The 18,745-nt window shown below is 40.9% G+C and overlaps 2 pseudogenes; both read left to right on the forward strand.

Annotated features, from left to right (window-relative positions):
• The window catches only part of LOC133777375 (serine/arginine-rich splicing factor 3-like), a 391,636-nt pseudogene that overhangs the window by 322,132 nt on the left and 50,759 nt on the right, over positions 1–18,745 (forward strand).
• LOC133747022 (nuclear transcription factor Y subunit beta-like) lies at positions 3,827–4,329 on the forward strand (annotated as a pseudogene).

The following is an 18,745-nucleotide window of genomic DNA, read 5'->3' on the forward strand; positions in this document are numbered from 1 at the left end:
GCTTGGATGCTGAGCTCCGACCTGAGCACTGGGCGCCTCGTCCTGCAGGGACTTCAGGGCCCATGTTTGGTGCGGGGATTGAGACCAGGGCATCCCGAGTCAGATTGTGTTCCGGGCCCAGCTCTCTGCGCATGCGCACCTTGGCAGTAGCGGTGAGGGCTCAAGTGGGACGGCCCTGCACCCGCGTGGGGGACCCGGATGGAACTCCAGGCTCCTGGCTCCAGCCTGGCCCAGCGCCGGCCTTCTGGGAAGTGACCCAATGGATGGGCGTGCTCTCTGCCTCTCTCTAGCTCTGACTGCGTTTCAAATAAATCAGAAGAAAAGCAAAAACAAAAAAAATTACTGAACTTCTAATACACCTTAGAGGTTTACCCAAATATTTATGTTTTAATTGCTAACTTACAATATATCTGTCAAAAGTTCAGTGATTTAAAACATGAGAAAACAGAAATACCAAAAAGTATTCACGTCTCCTGCAATACTATCAAACATCTAGAAAAAATATTTACTTAAGAAATGGGAATATTCATCAAATAAAAGTTAGAACAAATTCACACCTATCAGTTTAAATTGTATAGAATAAAAATAAATTTACTGAAGAAACTATAAAAACACTTATCAATGCCCCAATGTAAAATATATGTCCTTACTGATAGAGATTTAATAGTCTAATTTTTAAATACACATTTCAACATTTATGAAAACACTGTATACTACTAAATATATCACGTGTTCCTCCTAACAAATGACAAAGATCAGAACCTGTGACGGGGCGGCCGCAGGGTGTCTGTGTCCGCGGACTGCGGGTGCAGGAGTCTCCGTGGCTCCCTGCCGGGTCGCGGGGCACTAGAGAACACCCGAACCCAGAAGCGCTAAGAGTCTTGGCCGAAACAACCCGCACCAGCCTTGGCACGGGCAGCTGGGGCTGAGGTGGCCCAAGGCAGAGCCTGTGGAGACTGGGCACTGCCGGGAACCCTCAGCGGGGACTCTGCGCCCCGGACCAGAGATGCAGGGCCTTCTCCCGCAGGCCCAGATGCGGGCTGAGAGCGCATGACCCGCCGTGTCGCCTGCACCCGCTCTCTAGGGCTGCCCGGGAGCTGAGGACAGAACTTGTAATTCTGGAAAATTGTACATACAATGGGCTACACCCCGTAGAGTTTTCATTTGTGTGAAACATTTGGAGGGGATTAATACTGGTAACCAGGAGAAATCAAAGACAGACAGAAAGCTCCATATTTCATCTAAGCTGTTACATGATACAAACATATGTTAGAGCAGGACAAATGCCATGTTGAATACTTATGACCAAGAAGTGACCTACCCTCACCCTGCAGTTAAAAAAATTCTATGTTGCATGTACCCTGTGAAATGTCCTATTGCCTAACCACATCCTAGCTGAAAGACAGCCAGTTCCTCTGTAACCTTGCCAATTCCAAGAAATGTCATTAGCTCATGCAAACATAGTTGAAAATCTCTACTTATTACACCAGAAAATTGTAACCAAACCCTGCCACCTACATTTTGGTTTTGCCCCATATAAGTCTTGCTAGACAGGGAACCAGCAACACAGTGTGGCCCCCAATTATGTACTATGTCCCTGGCCAATCAGTCTGCAACTCATCAATAAAGTTTTACCCAAATTCAGTCTGAGTGGTACTCTCCCCATTTCCCATAACACATTTGGTGACACAACAGAATACCAACTAATAATTACAAACAAACGCTGCTTTACCTCTGAATCTAATTTCTAGGTAAGCAAAATAAGTAATGATTTTATCAAGGATTTAAATAAGCATAATGACAATACATTCACCAGAACTTATGTGTAGTGTTGCCCAAAAATAACAATAAAGGGTGCAAGGGAGTTTACTATGATGCTTTTCATTGCTATTCTGATTTTGAACTAAGTTGTCAGGCAGCCATAATTGTAACAAGAATGCTCAGGATGTTTTCCAATCATACTTTACCTAAGGAGCTTTAAATGATCAAACTGTACCAATATCTAAAAATGTTTTAAGCAAACACATTTCATTTGTTTGAGTAATAATTTAACAGTAAGTTTCTAGAATACAGCTGTAATTTTAGAGGTATATCAATAAGTAATGTAAACTAGGCACTAAAATAATCTCGGTATGGTTCTTTATGCATTTTAAATACATGCATAAATAATATGTACTATACGTATTAGATGTCACCATATATGTAAAAACACAATACATTTTCTATCTAAAAAAAAGTTCACCAATTACTTAGGGCAAGAAGAGTTTGAAATTTACATAATGTTAACTATTAAACAACGTTATAAAATGAATTTATAACATTCATAATTGAAGTATTTTAGCTAATTTGAAAAATACATGTTAGTAAATTGTCTTGGCTTAAATAAGGATAGAAAACACAGTATTTTACAAGTCATTTCTAACATACTTTTAACAGAGTGAATGGCATTCAGACTCCTGAACTGAAGTTAAGTTTAGCTCAGGGCATCTACAGGTTTTATCAGTGCAGTTTGCAATCATGGTAAAGGAAGATATGCAATAGGTTTCTGCAGTCCGTTTTATGCACAAACATCTGTCTGCTTCTAGGTTAAGCTAAAAACAGCCAGAACAACACTATACAGTAAGAGCACCTACTCAAAGGTGCCTTCAGTTTACATCTGAAAACACTGGATGTCACACATCACTTCACACTAGCTATGAATTCTGAAATCTAATAGAAAAATAAGACATAGTCTCTGAATTATTAGAGGATCATCACCAATTATGTATGATATGTAACAATACGAAGAGAAAAATGACTTGGTGCGAAGGAAGACGAAAACAGTCACAGGTGGGTGGTGTAAAGATCCTAAAGGATTTCCGTCTTTTAATTAAATCAACTACAGTGTTTCAGTTAAGACCGTCCCAGCACCATCCCCGCTGCCAATGCTGCCTTGGCCTGGGCACTACCCTCCCACCTGCCCAACCGGACCTGGGCCTGGGCCTGGCCGGCGCCTGCGAGGCCACAGCGCGGCTCTTTGTGCGCAGAAGGAGGAGCGCGGTAAGTGGGCCAGGCCGCCTCCCACTCCACACCCTTGAACTCCGAGGCCGAGGCCAAAGAGGGCTGCCATCGGGGCGTGGTCGTGGTCCCTCTAGGTGACGCCCTGGGCCGGCTCCATTTTGTGTGGGGAGCAGGCCGGCTAGCCAGGACGCAGCCCGGGTCCCCGCTGCCGCCCAGACCCTGCCCCCTCGGCTTCTGCAGCCGCGAGGGCCCCACGGAGCACCCCCTGCCCGCCGGCTCCTGGGTCCGCGGGGCCTGGCCGAGTCCGGCCGCTTTGTCCGCCCGCGCACTCCAGCCCCGCGCGGCGGGCGGGAGACTGGCGTTGGGTGCAGGTCCGGGCTGGCTGGGCCATTGGGGGTCCGCGCAGCACAAGTGGGGCTGACAGGTAAGCGGGCTCTGCAGTGTGGCCTCGGGCCACCCCGCGCACCTGCGTGGGGAGGCAGCGAGGTCCCCGGGAGGAAGGAATGGCGTTGGTGTCCTGCAGTCTGGTTTGCACGTAAAGAATGCAGCCGTCTGGTAGCTTGTGGTCCCTGGACTTGGGAAGGAAGCCTTTGGGATTGCACTAAGGTTTCGATCATCGCTGGTGGGAGGCAGGATAGGCAGGGGCTTATGGAGCAGTAGTCTCGGAGAACAAAGAATTACAGAGCACCCACAAATTGTTATCTCACCCGAAGTATTAGAACAAGATGCTTTAAACACGGGTTGGAATTGAGCAAAGATTAGACACCTTTTTAAAAAGGTGCTCTGAGCACCACTGACCCCACGGTTCTGACAGTATTTCATGACAATGGACGGTGACAGTTCTACCACAGATGCTTCTCAAGAAGAAATATATCTTCCAATTGCAAATGTGGCTAGGATAATGAAGAACGCCATACCTCAAACAGGAAAGATTGCAACAGATGCCAAAGAATGTGTTCAACAATGTGTGAGTTCTTAGCTTTATAGCATCTGAAGCCAGTGAAAGGTGCCATCAAGAGAAACAGAGGACAATCAATGGAGAAGACATTCTCTTTGCCATGTCCACCTTGGGCTTTGACAGTTATGTGGAACCTCTGAAATTGTACCTTCAGAAATTCAGAGAGGCTATGAAAGGAGACAAAGGAATTGGTGGAGCAGTCACAGCTACAGATGGACTAAGAGCAGAGCTTACAGAGGAGGCATTCACTAACCGGTTACCAGCTGGCTTAATAACTGCAGATGGTCAGCAACAAAATGTTATGGTTTATACAACATCATATCAACAGCTTTCTGGTGTTCAACAAATTCAGTTTTCATGATCTGCAGAAATGATGGATGGAAGTGTACAGAAGCAAGAGTCTGTGATTCTGGAACAGACATCAGAAGAAAATGACGTGAAAAAATGTCTCTTTACACATTAAATAGGTGTAATGTAGTTTCCTGATGCTTAACTAATTGAGGTGTTAATTCTGACTTGAGAATCTTTTTCATGAATGATTTTAAAGAAAAATTTTGAATTTAAAGGTATTAAAATATTTTTGTGGCCGGCGCCATGGCTTAACAGGCTAATCCTCGACCTTGCGGCGCCGGCACACTGGGTTCTAGTCCCGGTCGGGGCACCGATCCTGTCCCGGTTGCCCCTCTTCCAGGCCAGCTCTCTGCTGTGGCCAGGGAGTGCAGTGGAGGATGGCCCAAGTTCTTGGGCCCTGCACCCCATGGGAGACCAGGATAAGCACATGGCTCCTGCCATTAGAACGGCGTGGTGCACCGGCCGCAGCACGCCTACCACGGCGGCCATTGAAGGGTGAACCAACGGCAAAAAGGAAGACCTTTCTCTCTGTCTCCTTCTACTGTCCACTCTGCCTGTCAAAAATAAAAAAAAAAAAGATGAAAAAAATATTTTTGTTTTGTATGAGAAAAAATGATAAAATCCCTAATAAAGTGAATGACTTTAAGAAATCTATGAGAAAAGTATATTCTTATGATGACATAAACACACCAGTAGCAAAAAGAGGGATATCACCTCATTTCAGGAATCAGAGTAACCATAAACCTTCACAGGCTAACTATTTATGCTAAAATTTCAGCAGTACCCATTAGATTTTAAGAGTCAGTGCTAAGGTCAAGATGTGAAATTTGTGAATTTTGTAATTTCTCATTGAGTGTTATTAGTTTATCTGCATTCTAATGTCTTAGTGTTCATAATGAGTTGTCTAACATTTTAAATTTTCCTCTTTTAGATGAAGAAAGGTCAGATTTAAAACAGAAATATAGTGAACTATTTTAAATAAAAAACACTTTTGGGTAGGCCATTTTAATTTTAGAAGACATATTATAATTCCTTTTAAATCATAAACAGAATTAGTTTTTTTTAAAAAGACAGTAGGCTGACATCAGCAAAAAGGCAGAGTATGAAACTCCAAGTACTTGTCCTCCCATAGAAACACTGAAATACAAGCAACTAATCTAGCAAACAGTGTCAAAACTCTGAGACACAGTCAAAGATTTGCAAAAGTCTAATGAATACAGAATCAAGAAAAAGAGAACTTGGAAATTCTGTGGCATTTTTGACTTGCCCTTAGCTCACCCTCTACCTTGGCTGTAGCAGTATTCAAGAGGGAAGTTCACACACCCAGCTTGGGATTCTGGTACCTGGATCCAGATAGAGCACAGCAGATCATTTTGTAAGTTGTTGTGCACATCTGCTTGAACCTGTTCAGGGGCAATCTGAAGGAGTAGCCAAAAAGGCATTTCTCTTTGTTTAGGCAACTTAGAAGAGAGCATCAGGCATTACTGGAACATACTGCAAGGCAAACTAAGAGCCCAGGGATGCCTGGGGCAAAAGATTATAAGTGAAACACAAAATAGACCAACCCAATGCCTCAGAGCAAAAACTAGTGAGAGTTTCTTTGGGAAATTAGGACATTCAAAAGGACTCATATACGTGGGAGAAGGCAGAAGGCCATGTGCCTTTCAGAGGAATAGGCATGATCAAAAGAAACAGAGAAGACAGCTTCCCCAGCAGGAAGGAGTGTAAGCCTGAGCAAATGTTTAAGGACTCTGGCAGCACAGTCTACAAAGACATGGTGCCACTTGGTTTTCCAGTACTAGGGTTTTATTGTTGTGATTGCTGTTGCTCTTAATAGCTCCTGACATTCAAGAATATCTCTGTTAAACACAAGAAATAATGACCTCAGTCACTACATATGACAATCAGTATTTTCAAAAATAAGTTTGGGAAGTTACTAACAAATGGACTACTATACTCTTCAACAACTCTGCCCAACACTATAAATGATCAGATCTGTGTAAATACAGGGTCTTCAAGAACTTCATACTATGTGAAGAACTATGGATGGATTTAAACATTTTTGCACTACAATGGAATTACCTTTTAATTCACTTTTTCCAGAAACTTTTCAAGTCCCCCTGTATATAGAAAACACCAGCAATAGGCCCTGCTCCCACACGGGAAACCAGGAGGAAGCACTTGGCTCCTGACTTCAAATCAGCGTGGCGCACCAGCCCCAGAGTGCTGGCTGTGGCAGCCATTTGGGAAGTGAAGCAATGGAAGGAAGAACTTTTTCTCTGTCTCTCTCTCTCTAACTCTGCCTGTCAAAAATAAAAGAAAGAAAACATCAGCAAACAAAATAAGAATATGTAAATAAATCAATTGAATATGGGATATTCTGCAGTACAGACCATATGTTAGACCACAAAGTAAGTGTCTATATATTTCAGACAAGATTGGGAGCAGCATTCAGGGTGGTATGGGCACAGTCAGTATCAATTTATTTCTTTTTTTTAAAGATTTATTTATTTATTTAAAAGTCAGAGTTACACAGGGAGAGGAGAAGCAGAGAGAGAGAGAGAGAGAGTCTTCCACCCGAAGGTTCACTCCCCAATTGGTTGCAATGGCCAGAGCTGCGCCGATCTGAAGTCAGGAGCCAGGGGACTCCTCCAGGTCTCCCACGTGTGTGCAGGGGCCCAAGGGCCTGGGGCATCCTCCACTGCCTCCCCAGGCCACAGCAGAGAGCTGAATCAGAAGCAGAGGAGCCAGGACTCGAATCGGTGCCCATATGGAATGCAGGCACTCCAGGCCATAGCACCGGCCCCCAATATCAATATATTTCAAAGACTGAAATCTTACAAACTATCATTTCTGATCCTAAGAAAATAAGAAATCAATGACAAATGAAAAGTGGAAAATTCTGAAATATAATACAAATATGTCCAAGACAGATAAACAGATGGACAATGGATGGATAGATGTACAGATGTACACAAGAACAGATACATACACATACACATACAGTGGTTTAAGATTTTAAGGAGCATAAAAATGCTTTAAATGATCCCTGGTTCAACTTTAAAGATTTTTCCGCATCCCCAAGCAAAAACATTACTGAAATGATAAACTGTCACATTCAGTTTAAAAAAAAACAGGATGCAGGACCATCATGATTAAAAGCTAAGGCACAGGCAACATGGATCTAAACACATGCTTGAGGAGAACATTTGGCCTAGCAGTTGAGACATAGGTTGGGATATCTGCATCTCATAAAAAAGTGGTGGGTTTGGGTCCTAGGTCCATTCTCACTTACAATTTTGTGTTGGTGCACACCCTGGGTCACAACAGGTGATGGCTGAAGTGGTTATATTCTTGCCACCCATGTGGGAGACCTGGATGGAGTTCCTGGTCTCTGGCTTCTGTGGGCATTTTGAGAGTGAACCAGTGGAAAGGGGCTTTCTCTGTCTCTTTCTCTGACTGCCTCTCTAATAAAATTTTAAAAATAGGTTTTCTTCAATTTCTCCAAAATTAAGACAACTAGTAGTTTATATGACAAAATGGAATTAGGAAGAATAAAGGACATAAATGTATATAAAGTGCTTAGTGTAGTATGTAGTACAATGTAAGTCCTCAATAAAGCCATCATTTTATGAGCATTTTACTCAATATATTTAAAATATTGGTTCCAACGAAAGAATAAAAGTAAAAGACTCTTAGTCCTGTAGGAACAGAATATATTTACTCCTTAAACACCTAAAATCATTGAACATTTGCACTTCCTTATTCTTAGTAAATAAAAGGCATTATTTCTGATACTTTAATGACCAAAACTTTATTTTGTGCATTACACAAGGATGATGTGCCAAACTTGTGTGTCCTTATATCATCACTTCTGTCAGTGGCCATACTAAACATGAAAAATGACTCAAAGGAAGAGAATGGAAAATGATACAGCAAATTTAATAAAATTGAAATTTAAGACATTAACTCATCAAATTAGTGAGTACATAACATTACACGTACACAAGAATAATACAATAAAATTTATGAGAAAAATTCATTCATGATTCTGTAACTAAATGGAAAAAGGACTAATTATAAAGACAATTGTAAGTAGAACTACCTAATTTAAATTAGCATCTAATAACAGAAAAGTAAATATTCCTATTATGACTACCATTTCTCCACGTACTCTATGGATCTCAAAACTGTTTTAAATCTCAGGAGAAAGAGAGAGAGAGAAAAAAAGAGAGAAAGGAAGGGAAGGTGGGAGAATTGGTCTTGAATCCGCTGGTTCATTTTCTGGTGGCATTACTCAATGGATAGAAGATTCTCATTCTCTCTCTCTCTCTCTCTCTCTGCCTCCTCCCTCTCTGTTCATAGCCATGCCTTTCAAATAAACAAATCTTTATATATATATATATATAATTTATATATTATATATACGTATATATATATATATATATATAAATTTTTCTCCTTAAGATACACAAAATATATGATGTTGAATCAAAATCAAAGGGATTATTGTTCAGGCTCAGTTTTTTAGGATTTTTTAAAAAAGATTTATTTATTTGAGAGGTAGCATTACAGAGAGAAGAAAAGACAGAGAACGGTATTCCGTCTGCTGGTTCCAAAGGCAGGAACCTGAGCGTCCTCAGGGTCTCCCATGTGGGTGCAGGGGTCTGAGCACTTGGGCCATCATCAGTGGCTTTCCCAGCCCATAAGCAGAGAGCTTAGTCAGAAGAAGTGCAGCTGGGCCAGCACCGTGGCTCAACAGGCTAATCCTCTGCCTTGCGGCGCTGGCACACCGGGTTCTAGTCCCGGTCAGGGCACCGATCCTCTCCCGATTGCCCCTCTTCCAGGCCAGCTCTCTGCTGTGGCCAGGGAGTGCAGTGGAGGATGGCCCAAGTGCTTGGGCTCTGCACCCCATGGGAGACCAGGATAAGCACCTGGCTCCTGCCATCGGAACAGTGCGGTGTGCCGGCCGCAGCGCGCTACCACGGCGGCCATTGGAGGGTGAACCAACGGCAAAAGGAAGACCTTTCTCTCTGTCTCTCTCTCACTGTCCACTCTGCCTGTCAAAAATAAAAAAAAAAGAAGAAGTGCAGCTGGACATGGACCAGCTCCGCCTACTGCACCAGCCATGAAATTACTGTTTTCAAGACAGAGTATTCTGCCAAATTCTTTTTATGAGGCCAGTGTTACTCTGATACCAAAACCAAACAAAGACATAACATGAAAAGTAAACTTAGACCAATTTTCCTGATATACACAGAAATAGAAATTCTCAAGAAAATGTTAGCAAACTGAGTCCAATGCTACATCAAAAAGATCAGACACAGAATGAAGAACTAACACCATATGATCATTTCAATAGATGCAGAAAAATCATATGCTATGATTCAGCATTCATTCTTTATAAAAACTCTCAAAAATTAGTTATACAAGGAGAATTTCTCAAAATGATACAGCTACAAGTGTGTATACATATATGCATATGACAAAACAAGTATCATACTGAATTCATAAAACTTGAAAGCATTTTCTGTCAGATCTAGAACAAGAATAGGATGGCCAATTTTTACCACTCTTACTTGATATAGTGTTTAAAGTATTAGCATGAGCAATTACAGAATTAAAGAAACAATGAGCTTCACAACCCATAAAAGAGAAAATCAAAATAGCCATGTTTGCAGATGACATGATTCAGTACATGTGCCTCACGTTAAAACTGTTAACCATCAACTGTAATGGTCCTTTAAGTCATTCAACTTCCTTCACAGGAAGAGAATGATAACATGTCTGTCTTGGAGTCAGTTTAGGAAACAAAACTTGGACTCTAAAATGACATGCTTGGACACAAAAATATTTATGTAGACAGCAGCACAGCATCACCTAAAGTCTGGTATGGCTCACTTTAAAAATTTCATGGTGTCCTGTCACCATGGTAACATGGTGACTGACATCATCCTGCCATTCCAACTGTCACTCTCTTGAGCTGAAAGGTTCAAACTTGAGTGCAGTGGTAACGTGCGTATTGTCATATCCAGAGTGGTCCAAGATGGGAAATCTCAACTGCTGTCAAGCAGGTAGGTTCACACTGACTTTCACAATGATGTTTCTTCCAATGGGCCACTTAACTTTTGCTTACTACACTTTCCTCATGAACTTTCATTTCCCCCATTCCAGGCTGTCTACAGATTTCTAAACGCATTTGTCATTTGTATTACTCAATTTCTACTTTTGATGCTGCTATTAAGTTTGTTGTTTCAAAATATTTCCTAAATTTTGAAAAATACAGTATTCCTAATGCTGAGTTTGTTCACTACTTATCAGAGAATGAATGAAAGAAACTCACACTACTGTCAGCAGGTCAGGTAAAATTAACACCAAACACATAGACATCACACAAAAAGGAACTTTGAATCCAATCTCTTCTGTCTGTAGAGTTCACCATCTGAGACCAAGACTGTAAGAACAGTTTGAATCCAAATAATTTTTGTCACATTGGAAAGAGAGTGAGATTTCAGGGAGGGTTTCCATGGGGTGAATAAGCACATGAAACCCGTTGTTTGGGGTTGTCAGGAACACAGGAAGGAGGGACAGTGCTGTTGGTCACTGGGACAGACATCTGAAGACAGAGAGAAGAGGGTCCTGAATCACAGGTTGTATGGGGCAAGTATGATGATGGATGAGCCTCACCAGTGGGAGAGGGAACTGTATATGCTGTCCCTGAAGGGTCTAGTGAGAGGAGAAGAGTTCCTAGGGACTGGGTTTTGGTGAGGGAAGTCATGGGCATGAAGGTGGGCACACAGAGTTGGTACAGACACTGTCTTTTTATCAGAAAGAGATTTTAGACTGCTCAGCCACTTTCTATGAAGGATGAGTATTAGGTTTTTTGTGACATTAAAAAATACACATGAGACAGGGTAAACTATAAAGAAAGAAGACCCATAAGCTCAGTATTCTCAAGCCCAGGTTTCAAAGATCTGATACCAATATCAAGTGTCCATATTGTGTCCTATCATCATGGAAAATTAGAAGAGCAAGCAGAGTCACACAGAAGAGACACAGGAAGAGGGGTTGGCCTTATGTTCTAATGAACCTCCCCAGTATTAACCAGTTCAGTACCGAGAGAGCCACATGAATTCCCTTCAACAATCTGATCACAAATTCCCCATCCCCCAGCACCACAACAATGGAATGGCCCCATTTTGGGTGAATTTCTGTTCAGTGTTCATGCAGCATTGGCCACAGCAGAGAAGTCAATGCTTGGCTCACCCTCACATGGCAGTGTCTCTGGGATGTCCTGAGTTTTGACCCAGCTTTAAAACCAAATACACCACTGGACCTGTGGGGACATCTGGCCATGGAGAAGGCTGAGCTAGTAATAGTGTGAAGATGCTGGGCCATGATGGGCATAAGTTTGGGTTTCTCCAGACCCTCAGAGAGGATGTCCTGGAGGAAAGTGTCATATTTTAAGTCAGGAATAGAAACCTGTTAGAAACTTAAAATAGAAACCTATTGTAAGTCAGGAAGGCATCTGAGTCATGATTTCTCTTGTCTCCAGGACTTTGCCCTGAGTAAGACTGTTCCCGAGGAAATCCTGCCCTGGAAGATGTCAGAAAGCCACTTAGAGTTCTTAGTCCAGGGTTCTAGTGGAGGTATTCATGGTCCTCTATCCTTTAGGGAACCAATGATGAGATTGTCCCAGATCCATGACTTGTCAGTGTTATGAATGTGGACAACTCACAGACAATGCCTAATTTTCAATTTGCTTCATAGTAAATCACATGAAAGGGGCTCTGATCTGCCTATAGCTTGGGGCTATGTGAGGAACATAAGATTGACCGAGATTGTCCATGAGCTGTAAAGCTTCCTACATATCAAAAGGAAGGAGAATAATTTCTTTCCTCTCCTCTGTGGTCAGTTATCCTCCCTGCATTCAATCACTACCAGGTGGTCAGCTTGTGCTTCCAGGCATGTGAAAATTGAAGAATTTAAGACAATCAGGCTTGATGTAGATTCATTTGTTCTTAATCACTTGAGCTCAAACACAACACAACACGGGCCATATAAATATTTCCACATCTCAAAACAGGGAACTTAGACACATGCTGGTTGTGGGGTGGAGTGGGGGGGGGTGGGAGGACTCTGCAACTTCTCAGGTACAAGCAGCTTCTCTCTAAGATCTGAATCATCAAGCACAAGTGCCTGTTCTCTCATATCAACAAAGGTATTTAGCTACACTAGCAAACTGTTGGGTAGGAAATGTGCAAGATCTGCCTAACATCCAACTGTGATTTAGAAGATGGTTCTGCATGATTGAATGTGAAAACTGGGATGAAAATCAGGAACTGCAATGATTAAACACTTCTCTGCGGTCTCCCACCATTGGGATGTCAACAGCTGTCTGTATTGTCATACTGTTCCAGGATCTTGTCTAAAGTGTTTTAGACGAAAAGGAAGTCAAAGGTCAAGAACATCGACTGCCCATTCCATACAGAAGGTCAGAAAAATCTGTGTCTTGCCAAAGAATACTGTATCCCCAACAATGGAGTCAGTTGAAGGTACTGTGCAAATTCAATCAGTAAGCTCATTCAACAATCAGGATTCCACTTTATTCAGGGTCTCATAGTTAAGACAAAACTCTTAAAAGCAATGCTATCTGTGTCTTTCATTCCATGTTTGCAACATTAAAATTGGTCAACACAATCAGCATGGTGACCACTACAGTGGAAAGACATGTTAACACTAAACTTGGGGTCACTGTTAGTAACATCTCAGTCAACTGTTCACGTTTGCCTGATTGTGCACCACGGTCTGAAATGGACACTTCACTGAGAATGCCACCAGATTTCATACTAATATTAAGTCATAATATTAACAGTTGCAGATAAAATATGAAACCTGAACAGAAAGTTTTCACACTTGACTCCCACTTTCCTTTTTCTTATGACAGTTCCATTAGTAAGGTACATTTTTAATGGAGACTGAAGCAATAAAGAAATGTTACTTTTTAATGAAAACTTTTATTTAATAAATATAAGTTTGAAAGTACAACTTTTGGATTATAATGGTTTTCCCCTCATAAGAACCCTCCTACCCACAAACCATCCCATCTCCTACTACTTCTTCCATCCCATTCTTCATTAAGATTCATTTTTAATTATTTTTATATACAGCAGATCAACTTAGTATATACTAAGTAAAGATCTCAACAGTTTGCACCCACACAGACACAACAAAATATGAAGTACTTTTTAAAGACTACTTTTGCCATTAATTCATAATACAACTCATTAAGGACAGAGATCCTACATAGGGAGTAAGTGCACAGTGACTCCTGTTATTAGCAATTGACACTAATATTCATGATGTCAGTAATCACCCGAGGCTCTTGTCATGAGCAGCCAAGGCTATGGAAGCCTCTTGAATTCACAAACTCTGACCTTATTTAGACAAGGCCATAATCAATGTGGAAATTCCCATAATTCTTTATCCAGTCTTCTGTTGATGGACATTTTGGTTGATTCCATGTCTTAGCTATTGTGAATTGAGCTGCAATAAACACTTAGGGGCAGATGGAGAAAGGTACCTCCTTCTTTGAGGGCCCATTCTTTCTGCTGGGATCTCACTCACAGAGATCTTTCATTTATGTCTTTTTTTTTGCCACAGTGTCTTGGCTTTCCATGCCTGAAATACTTTCATGGGCATTTTAGCCAGATTCGAATGCCATAAGGGCTGATTCTGAGTCCAGAGAGCTGTTTAGGACAACTGCCATTCTATAAGTCTGCTGTGCATCTTGCTTCCTATGTTGGGCCATTCTCTCCTTTTTAATTCTATCAATTATTATTAGCACTTGGTCTTCTTTATGTGGTCCATTTGACACTTAATAATACTATCTTTATGAACAGTTATGAACTTAATTGATCACTTTACTAATAAAATGGCATTGGTACATGCCAAAATAATGGTATTTGGAGCCCCATGGCAAGTTTCTAGCTCTACCATTAGGGGTAAGACTGAGTGAGTGTGTGCGGAACTGTATATTTCCTCCCTCTCTTATTCCCACTCTTATTTTTAACAGGGATTAATTTTCAGTTAAACACCTAAGAATAACTGTGTGTTAATTAAAGAGTTCAACCAATGGTATTAAGTAGAACAAGAAAATACTAAAAATAAAATACTAAGCTGTTCCTCAAGAGTCAGGACAAGGGCTGACTGATCAAGTCACTGTTTCTCATAGTGTCCACTTCACTTCTACAGGTTTCATTTCAGGTGCCCAGTTAGCTGTCACAGATCAGGGAGAATATATGAAATTTATCCCTTTGGTACTGGCTAATTTCACTCAGCATGATGTTTTCCAGATTCCTCCATTTTGTTGCTAATGACCATATTTCATTTTAACTGCTGTGTAGTAATCTATAGAGTACATATCCCATAATTCTTTATCCAGTCTTCTGTTGATGGACATTTTGGTTGATTCCATGTCTTAGCTATTGTGAATTGAGCTGCAATAAACACTTAGGGGCAGAGAGCTCTTTTATTTGCCAATTTAATTTCCTTTGTGTAAATTCCAAGGAGTAGTATGGCTGGATCATCTGGTAGGGCTATATTCAGGTTTCTGAGGAATCTCCAGACAGACTTCCATAGTAGCTTTACCAGCTTGCATTCCCACTAACAGTGGATAAGTGTACCTTTTCTCCCACATCCTCACCAGCATCTGTTGTTAGTTGATTTCTGTATGTAAGCCATTCTAACCAGAATGAGGTGAAACTTCATTGTGGTGCTGATTTGCATTTCTCTGATGGCTAGTGATGCTGAACATTTTTCATGTGCCTGTTGGCCATTTGAATTTCCTCTTTTGCTTTGACTGCCTGTGCCTCTGGGTGCTTTCCAAGAAGTCTTTGCCTACGCCTATATCTTGCAGGGTTTCTCCAACATTCTCTAAAAAGTTGATGGTGTTGGGTCATAGACTTAGATCTTTTATCCATGTTGAGAGGATTTTTGTGTAAGGTGTAAGGTAGGGGTCTTGCTTCATACTTCTGCATGTGGAAAACCAGTTTTCCCAGCACCATTTATTGAATAAACTGTCCTTACTCCAGGGATTGGTTCTGGATCCTTGATCAAATATAAGTTGGTTGTAGATGTTTGGATTGATTTCTGGTGTTTCTATCCTGTTCCATTGGTCTCTCCATCTGTTTTTGTACCAGTACCATGCTGTTTTGACAACAACTGCCCTGTAGTATGTCCTGAAATCTGGTATTGTGATGCCTCCAGCTTTGTTTCTGTTGTCCAAGATTGCTTTAGCTATTCCAGGTCTCCTGTGCCTCCATATGAATTTCAGCATAATTTTCCAGATCTGAGAAGAATGTCTTTGGTATTTTGATTGCTATTGCATTGAATGTATAAATTGCTTTTGGGAGAATGGACATTTAGATATTAATTCTTCCAATCCATGAACATGGAAGACTTTTCCATTTTTTGATATCCTCTTCTATACCTTTAAGTTTTTTTAATTCTTATCATAGACATCTTGATATCCTTGGTTAAGTTTATTCCAAGGACTTTGATTTTTTGTGGCTATTGTGAATGGGATTGATCTTAGAAGTTCTTTCTCAGCCGTGGCATTGTCTGTGTTTAACAAAGGCTGTTGATTTTTGTGCATTGATTTTATATCCAGCTACTTTGCCAAACTCTTCTATGAGTTCCAATAGTCTCTTAGTGGAGTTCTTTGGATCCCCTAAATAATCATGTCATCTGCAAAGAGGTACAGTTTGAGTTCTTCCTTCCCAATTTGTATCCCTTTAATTTCTTTTTCTTGTCTAATCGCTCTGGCTAAAGCTCCCAGTACTATATTACATAGCAGTGGTGAGAGTGGGCATCCATGTCTGGTAACAGATCTCAGTAGAAATGTTTCCAACTTTTCCTCATTCAATATAATGCTGGCCATGGGTTTTTCATAAATTGCCTTGATTGTGTTGAGGAATGTCCCTTCTATACCCAATTTGCTTAGAGTTTTCATCATGAGAGGGTGTTATATTTTATCAAATACTTTCTCTGCATCTATTGAGATGCAGAGATGGTTTTTCTTCTGCAGTTTGTTAATGTGGTGTATCACATTGATTGATTTGCTAACGTTGAACCATCCCTGCGTGCCAGCGATAAATCCCAGTTGGTCTGTGTGGATGATCTTTCTGATGTGTTGTTGAATTCTATTGCCAGAATTTTATTGAGGAAATTTACATCTATGTTCCTCAGTGAAATTGGTCTGTAATTCTCTTTCTCAGCTGCATCTTTTTCAGGTTTAGGAATTAAGGTGATGCTGGCTTCATAGAAAGAATTTGGTAGGATTCCCTCTCTTTCAATTGTTTTGAATAGTTTGAGAAGAATTGGAGTTAGCTCTTCTTTAAATGTCTGGTAGAATTCAACAGTGAATCCATCCAGTCACAGGCTTTTCTTTGTTGGGAGGTCCTTTATTACTGATTCCATCTCTGACTTGGTTATGTGTCTGTTTAGCTTTTATGTCTTCATAGTTCAATTTAGGTAAGTTGTATGTGTCCAGGAATCTACCCATTTCTGATAATTTCCCAGTTTGTTGGCATACAACACTTTATAGTAATTTCTGATGAGTCTTTTTATTTCTGCCATGTCTGTTGTTACATTCCCTTTTTCATCTCTAATTTTATTGAGTTGCATCTTCTCTCTCCTTTTTTTGGTTGGTTGGGCCAATGGTGTGCTATTATTGACTCAACTCCCAAGTTTACACTAAGGTTGGTTCTCATGGTTCTAGCAGCCTGAGGTGTCTGTGTCCTCCATTTCTCTTGTTCTGTTACTTTTCCAATGGCCTCTATATTTTCAGTCATACTCCTAATTATAACCTGACTCATCACTATCCCCATTTTAATTCACTGTTATTTGTGGAGACCCTGTTGAACTGGAGGTGAAGAATTTGAGAAGGAAAAGTTTGTATCAACATATGCTTCAACTCATTTTTAAGTCAACCGGAATCCTTGAACTTTTCTCTGTCAAACTATTCCCTAGCCTCCTACTCTCCCTGTATACTTTAGTAAAACTAGCAGGGACTAGAGTTGTCTGGATGCCCGCTTTACTGGTCTTGTAAGGTTCTGATGGTTTCCTTTGGAAGATGTGACTTTGTTATGAAGGACACCCTGGGTATATTTCACAATGGTCACTATTCCACCTGAGTATTTCCAAATGGGCATTTTCATGATTTTCAATTGAGCTTCACCATGAGAATCTGGTGGACTTGTGCAGCACAAACATATGGAAGTGTGGTGACCCCTGTGAGCTTGGAACCCCACTGGAATCGTTCTCAAGTAGGTGCACTCAGCCATCCACATTCCCATTTATGTGTTTCTGTGAGCAACAGGCTCCAATGACCCCTGCTTCAACTATGCTGATTTCAGCTGTGCTTCTCTGCATCTGTCATCTGCAGGCAGAAATTTCAGGGTGGCAGCTTGATACATCTAAGTTGTGCCTTTTTGAGGTTTGTCTCTCCCTTTCTATAACACCATTGTGTATCACCAAAAAGTAGATAGTAGAAGATGAAGCAGGTATCTCTGTACCTCAGTGTTCACAGCAAGCAGAGAGTAGAAACAAAAAAATTGGATTATTTCCCAGTATTTACAAGCAAATGGAGGAGTAATGACAATGTGGTATATGTAAACAGTGGAATTGTTATAATATGTAAAAAGGAATTAAAGCTTTATACCACACCATGGATGGACATGGTAACACATGACACTTACTGAAATAAGGTGGACACAGAAAGACAAACACTGCATGTTTCCATTACAATGACATGTATACAATAGGCAAATTCAAAGGGGCTGTAAGTACAGATTAGTTGGTGATGGAAAGAGGGGGAGTTACATTTCTTCTTTTATAGATGCAGAGATTAGATTGGATATTATGACAACTGTTGGAGTACACTGGTGTTGTGCTTACACACCACAGCCAAGTAATTCATGGCACTGAAATGATATACAATAATAAAGGTCTACTTGCCCACAGCAATTTAAAAATACCTGAACGGATAATGGCAAATGTAGTACTGCTTATGTAGATTCATGGAGGTGAATGATCTTGAAACACATCTAGAAGTGGGGATTTCAATGGCCTACAAAATGGTCAGGAGCAATGATGAGACATCATCAAGGAATCAGTGCACTATAACATTTGCCTATTGCTAAACTGTTTCATAATCATTTGGTTGCTAGAGGTAAGAAAGCCAAAATTCCCCTTCTCATTTATCTTCTGCTCTTCTTCTTGGGCTTTTTCATTCACTAAGGTGGATGGCCCAGCATTGGTACATGTGCAGTTCCAAGCCCACATCAGGTGGCCTTCCTGCTACTTGTGGGTACAGGGCTGGCTTGTCTTTTTCTTGTTCTGTTACTTAGTGTGGTACAGAACTCTTGATGTTGT

Source organism: Lepus europaeus, chromosome 18, assembly GCF_033115175.1.
Source record: "Lepus europaeus isolate LE1 chromosome 18, mLepTim1.pri, whole genome shotgun sequence".
NCBI classification, from domain to species: Eukaryota; Metazoa; Chordata; class Mammalia; order Lagomorpha; family Leporidae; genus Lepus; species Lepus europaeus.